Genomic DNA, 6,577 nt, shown 5'->3' with positions numbered 1-6,577 from the left:
CTGTTAAATAACCAAACTTTAGTTTAGTAAAAATATCTAAAAACAGTAAATAGTTGCTAGTCTTAAAAACTTTGTCTGCCAAACTTCATCTCTGAAACCACTATAAAACCAAGACTCCTACTACTTAAATAGTAGAGTATTTTGTGCTAGTTCATAATAACAGCACAATAAAAGAAAAAAATTAAGAATCACAATACAATGATGCCTCAGAGGTTAAACATGCAAATTGCACTGAATCCCAGCTACCGTTCAACAAGAACAGCAATATTTTGGAACAACACTTCTGCTTTTGTAATGAGCCTGTAAGATTCATTCCAGTGGAATGGCTGCAGGTATATTATCCCCCATGAACCATTACAAAATTAAACTTCATAAGCAATATGCCAGTGCTTTGTGTGATGCATTTGCTAAAAGAATCATTCAATTTATCATGTTTTCCTGAAGTGTTATGAGACAAGGTCTTTGAATAAAACTCATTTCATTAGGCTACCTTGTTACATGGGAAGATAAGATCTACACTTGACTAAAGGCATCATTCCATCATACCCATAATAACCTTACCTGCAGAAGTAAACATTCAGGATTCTAGAAAAATGGCATTCTACGGCTGTTCTAATCATACTAAAAGAATACATTAAACAAAGGTTCAGACAGACATGGTGAAAACATTTCCAAAAGTAAAGCTTTGCCCATAGCCATGTGCACAGAAAACTGTGCCATGCAAATGGAAGCAAGTCAAATGTAATAATTTAGTGCACACATTTTGCTTATTTCAAGTAAATGAAGAATTCACAAAGCATGGTATGAGGATGTTATTATAGTTTTTTGTTTTGTTTTTTTAAAGAAAGAAAAAAGAAAAATCAGACTACAAGCTGCTCTGCACACAGCAGCTATGCTGATTTAACTGGATTGTTTTATAAACTGAAAGATTTCATAGAATCATAGAAAATGAGCATTGGAAGGCACCTCAGGAGGTCAGCTAGTCCAACCCTCTGCTGTAAGCAGGACCATCCCCAACTAGATCATCCCAGCCAGGGCTTTGTCAAGCTGGGCGTTAAAAACCTCCAAGGATGGAGATTCTATGACCTCTCCAGGTAACTCATTCCAGTACTTTACCAAAGTTTTTTCTAGTATCCAACCTAAACTTCCCTCACTGCACTTGACAGAAGAAGGAGCAGTGGTCTCATCTGCCACCACTGAGAACAGTCTAGCTCCATCTGCTTTCAAACCTGCTTCAGGTAGTTGAAGGCTGTTATTAAATCACCCCTCAGTCTTATCTTCTCCAGACTAAATAAGACCAGTTCCCTCAGCCTCTCCTTAGAAGTCATGTGCCCCAGCCCCCACATCATTTCATTGCCCTCCACTGAACTCTCTCCAATTTGTCCACATGCTTTCTACAGTGGGGGGCCCAAAACTGGACACAGTACTCCAGATGAAGTCTCATCAGTGCAGAATACAGGGGAATAATTACTTACCTCAGTCTGCTTGTAATGCTGCTACTACTGATGCAGCCCAGTATGCCATTAGCCTTCTTGGCAACAAGGGCCCACTGTTGACTCATATCCAGCTTATTGTCTACTGCAACCCCCAGATCCTTTTCTGCAGAGCTGTTGCTTAGACAGTTGGCCCCAAGCCCGTAGTGGTACCTGGGATTGTTCCATCCTAAGTGCAGGACTTTGCACTTGTCCTTGTTGAACCTCATAAGATTTCTTTTGGCCCAATCCTCCAATTTGTCTAGGTTGCTCTGAATCCTAGCTCTACCTTCCAGCAAACCTACTACTCCTCCCAACATGGTCATTCGCAAATTTGCTGAGGGTGCACTCCATCCCATCTTCCCTATCATTAATGAAGAGGTTGAACAAAAACCGCCCCTGGGTCATGCCACTTGATACCAGCTGCCAGCTAAACATTGAGCCATTGATCACTACCCATTGAGCCCGAGGAACCACCCAGCTTCCTATCCACTTTACAGTCCATTCATTATTCAACCCATACTTCCTTAGCTTGCTTGCAAAAATGCTGTGGGACACAGTATCAAAATCCTTTCTAAAGTCAAGGTATATCATGTCCACTGCTTCGCTGCATCCACAGAGCTAGTCATCACAACATAGAATGCAAATCAGATTGTTCAGGCCTGACCTGCTCTTGGTGAATCCATGATGACTGATCACATTTTTCTCCTCCGAGTGCTTAGAAATTGATTCCTTGAGGACCTACTTCATGATTTTTCCAGGAACTGAGGTGAGACTGACTGGTCTGCAGTTCTCTGGATCCTCCTTCTTCCCCTTATTAAAGATGGGCACTATGTTTGCCCTTTTCCAATTATCCAGGACTTCCCCAATGGCCATTATGATTGAAAACTCATGGCAAACAGCTCTGTAATCACATCAGCCAACAACCTCAGCACCCATGGATGCATTACATCCAGCCCCATAGACATGTACATCTCCAGCTTTTCTAAATAGACCCTAACCTTTTCTTTCACCAGTAAGTGCTATTCACCTTCTCCCCAAACTGTGCTGCCCAGCGCAGTGGTCTGGGAGATGACCTTGCCCATGAAGATTGAGGTAAAAAAGGCATTGAGGACTTCAGCCTTTTCCTCATCATTATGTTACTAGGTTGCCTCCCCCATTCAATAAGGGACCCGAACTTTCCCCAACCTTCCTCTTGTTGCTAACATACTTGTAGAAACCCATCTTGTTACTCCTTACATCCCTTGCTAGCTAGAACTCCAGTTGCACTTTGGCCTTCCTAATTTCCTCCTTGCATACCTGAGCGATGCTCTTATCCTCCTACCTAGACATCTGTCCAAGTTTCAACTTCTTTTAAGCTTCCTTGTTGTGTTTAAGCTCAAACAGCTCTCTGTTAAGCCAAGCTGGTCGCTTGCCATACATGCTATTCTTCCTGGACATTGGGATGGTTTGTTCCTGCACCCTCAGTAAGGTTTCTTTGAAATACAGCCAGCTCTCCTGGACTTCTTTCCCCCTCAGACAGGCCTCCCAGGAGATCCTGCCCATCAGTTCCCTGGGGGAATCAAAGTCCACTCTTTTGAAGTCTATGGTCTTTGTTCTGCTGCTCTCCTTTCTTCCATTTGTCAGGATCCTGAACTCAGTCATCTCATGGTCACTGCTGCCCAACCTGCCATCCACTTCTACATCCCCCACCAATTCTTCCCTGTTTGAGAGCAGCAGAACAGGGAGAGCATAGCCCCTACCTGGTCTCTCCAACTCTTATACCAAGAAGTTCTCTCCAGTGTTCTCCAAAAATTTCCTAGATCACCAATACACTATTATATTACCCTCCTATATATGTCAGGGTGACCGAAGTCCTCCATGAGAACTAGGGCCTGTGATTTGGAAATTTATGGTAGTTGCCTGAAGAAAGTCTCACCTACCTCACCCTCCTGGCCTGGTGGTTTATGGGAGACACCCACCATTACATCACCCTTGTTGCTGTCCCCTCTATCCTTAACCTAGAGACATTCAACAGGCCTATTTCCAGTTCCATACTGAAGCTCTGACCAATCATACAGCTCTTTTATATATAGCACAACTCCTCCTCCTCTTCTCCCCCTCCTGTCCTTTTTGAACAGTTCGGACCCATCCATGACAGTGCCCCAATCATACAAGCTATCCCACCAAGTCTCCGTTATTCCAATCACATCATAGTTCTATAACTGTGCAGAGACTTCCAATTCTTCCTGCTCATTTCCCAGGCTCTGTGCATTCATGTACAGACACTTGAAGTAACTAGCCGATTGCCCAACTTTCTCAGTAAGAATCAGAAGGCCTCCCCTGTTACCCTTTTCTTGTGCTTCCTCCAAGTTTCCTGCTTCCCCACGTACCTCAGGGCTTTGATCTCCATCCCCAAGAAAACCTATATTAAAGCCCTCCTCACTAGGTTGCCAAGCCTGTCTGAGTTGTTCTTCACTCTTTTTGTCATGTGAATCCCATCTCTACCTAGCAATCCTTCTTGGAACAACATTCGAGGGTCAAAAAAGCTGAATCCCAGCTGGCAACACCACCTGTACAGCCATGCATTCATCTTCAGGATGCGTCCACTCCTGCCAAGGCCCTTCTCCTTGACTGGAAGGATCAAAAAGAACACCACCTGTGCCCCCATCCCTTTCACCCTTGGACCCAGAGTCCTGTAGTCAGTCTTGATCTGCTCAGGGTCACCCGGGTAATATCATTGGTGCCCATGCAAATGAGCAACATGCGGTAGCAGTCAGAGAATTGGACAAATCTCAACAATCCTTCTGTGGCATCCTGGATCCAGGCTCCAGGCATGAGTGTCTGGTGCCTCTTGAGTCAGCAACTGGGGGGGAAGGGGTCCCCCGGCAGCCAATCCCGCTGGCTGGGGGACGGGGGTGCGCCAGTGGCTGATCCCACTGGCCAGGGTGCTGATCTCACTCACAGTAAAAGTGGCCACGCCACTTCCGGAGTTCCACGACCACTTCCAGAAGTGGCACAAGCACTTTTGCTGGTCACCCCACTTCCCGGCCAGCACTTGCTGGGGGGGGGGGGGGCGCCACTGGTACTCCCACCTTCCCCCTGCCTGCCTGCACACAGGGAGTGCAGCCTGGCTACACATTGCCCCTGGCTCCAGGCAAGCAGAAGACTTCCCAGGACAACATTTCAGGCCACCAGATGGATCCATCCTTCCTCTGCAGAAAGGAGTCTGCAACCACCACTGCCCATTCCTTCTTCTTCATGACAGTGGTCTCCATCCTCCCCACCCTGGGGATTCCTGGCCTGGGCTCTTCCATCAATGGAATCTGCTCTTCCTCCTCTGTTGCTAGGGTTCTATATCAGTTCTCCAGTCAAACTGCAGCAAATTGGGATGACGACTTGTTCTTGCTGCCAGAGGTCACAATCTTCCAGATTCCACCTTCCTAGGAGTCCATGCCCTCTTCCTTTCTGAGCGCTGCCTCTGGCAGTCCTTCTTGAACAGTGGTGGAGGTTTTCTCCACCATGGAATCAATGTAGTCCTCATGGCAGAGGATGCTTTGAAGCCTTGCTTCCTCCTCCTGTAGCTATCTTGCCTTCTCCCTGAGGGACACCACCAGAAGGCACACTCACACCGCAGGCACTCCCCCACCTGGCTGTCACTAGAAAGAAACTGCAAGCTGCAGTTTCTGTAGCACCAAACTAGGACCTGGGTGTAAGCTTCAATGGTGTGTGGTCCTACCTGGACAGACACTTTCAGGTGCAAGCAGAGGAAGACCTGGAAGTGGCAGTGGCTCTGGGATTGTGAGGTCCTCCAGCCATTGGCAATGTGTAGGGGTTGCACATGGATGCATGTGCACCCCCTGAGATCAGCCATGCACCCCCTGGAAGCACCAGCCACAAAACCAGAAATTCCAGTTTCACCAGCAATTGGCCATTGGGAGACCTCCCCCAAGTCAGTTATATGGTGCCTCCTCAGACTCGGGAGGCACCAGTCACCCACGCCTCCAGCCACGTCTCTGGGTCTTCTAATCTGCTGCTTCTCACCTCCTGCCTCTATTTCCAGGCAGACCTTCCCTAGCAAACTCCTCTGTAGCTGGCCTGTTTACTATTCCTTGATCCTGAAGGACGCCCTTTTCCCTGCAAACCTCTTTCTTCTCAGAAAGCTTACAGTGAAGGCATGTGAAAAAGGTATGATAGAACGAGTTTCCAAGCAAATGCCCTAGCAAACTCCCCCTCACTCTGGACTCTAGTTAAATGAGAGGCTTATGTATTGATCTAACTGCTGAGTTTCAGCTGCTTAAAATAAAACTATGTAGGTGAGTCAGTCTTAATTACATATAAAAAAAAGACAGAAAAAAATCTTACCTTACAGGCTCCCCTTCAAAGAGGGGGGCAGCAAGCTGACCTGTGAACTGCTTGCAAACTGCCCTGTTTGCTCTCCTGGTTTGCTGCTCCCTTAGTCACTTGGAATATCTCTTTACATGCCCCTCCTGAGCCTGGATTGGCCCCTTTGTTAGGGCCTCTTGTCACACCCAAGCAGCAATCAATCAACAGTCAGCCCTCTTAGCTACTCAGAGCACCCGCCCAAACACATAATCCACTAAACAACCCTCAGCAAGCCAAACACACAGGCAACCCTGACTCACTTACCTTCCCAGAGCAGGTTCTGGTCCCTAGTGTGTAGACGAAACAAGGGGTGCATGTGCACACTTTAAAGTGGGATAAATGCTTCTTCAGTGCTTTAATGGTGTCAGTGTTTGTACACCTCAGTGGCATGTTGCGCATTAATTCCAGCCACTGTAGGAAATTTGGCAATGTAATGTACCTTACATGACTTGGGGCACAGCAAATTAAAATTCCTCTGAGGAGTTTTAGTTTGCAACCCCTACAGCTGCAGAGTGAAGCACCAGGCTCTGTGCAGCTCAACAGCTCTACAGGAAGCCCTGCAGGCAGCCTGGCAGCAGCCCAGGAAAGCAGGCTCCACCCAAGAAAAGCGGCAAGCCTGATCTTCCTCCACCTCCTCCCACCCTGGAGCCTGCCTGAGCTGTGCATGGGCCTGGTGCTTCCCTCCACAGCTACAGTGCACCCCCAGGACTGACTGAGCTTGCAGTCCTGTAGGCAGGTGC

The 6,577-nt window shown here is 47.2% G+C and overlaps 1 long non-coding RNA gene across 1 annotated transcript in view; it reads left to right on the top strand.

Annotated features, from left to right (window-relative positions):
• The first annotated feature begins 1,011 nt into the window (after positions 1–1,011).
• Positions 1,012–6,577, top strand: part of LOC109302435 — a 22,805-nt gene continuing 17,239 nt past the window's right edge. The window contains exon 1 of the long non-coding RNA XR_002098769.1: positions 1,012–1,120. This is a non-coding gene — a long non-coding RNA (uncharacterized LOC109302435). The remainder of the gene's footprint in view (positions 1,121–6,577) is intronic.

The sequence above is a fragment of the Gavialis gangeticus genome, unplaced genomic scaffold, assembly GCF_001723915.1.
Source record: "Gavialis gangeticus isolate Ggan-Ray unplaced genomic scaffold, GavGan_comp1, whole genome shotgun sequence".
NCBI lineage: Eukaryota > Metazoa > Chordata > Crocodylia > Gavialidae > Gavialis > Gavialis gangeticus.
The sequence above is the reverse complement of the archived record's forward strand: the minus strand, read 5'-3'. Positions and strand labels throughout refer to the sequence as shown.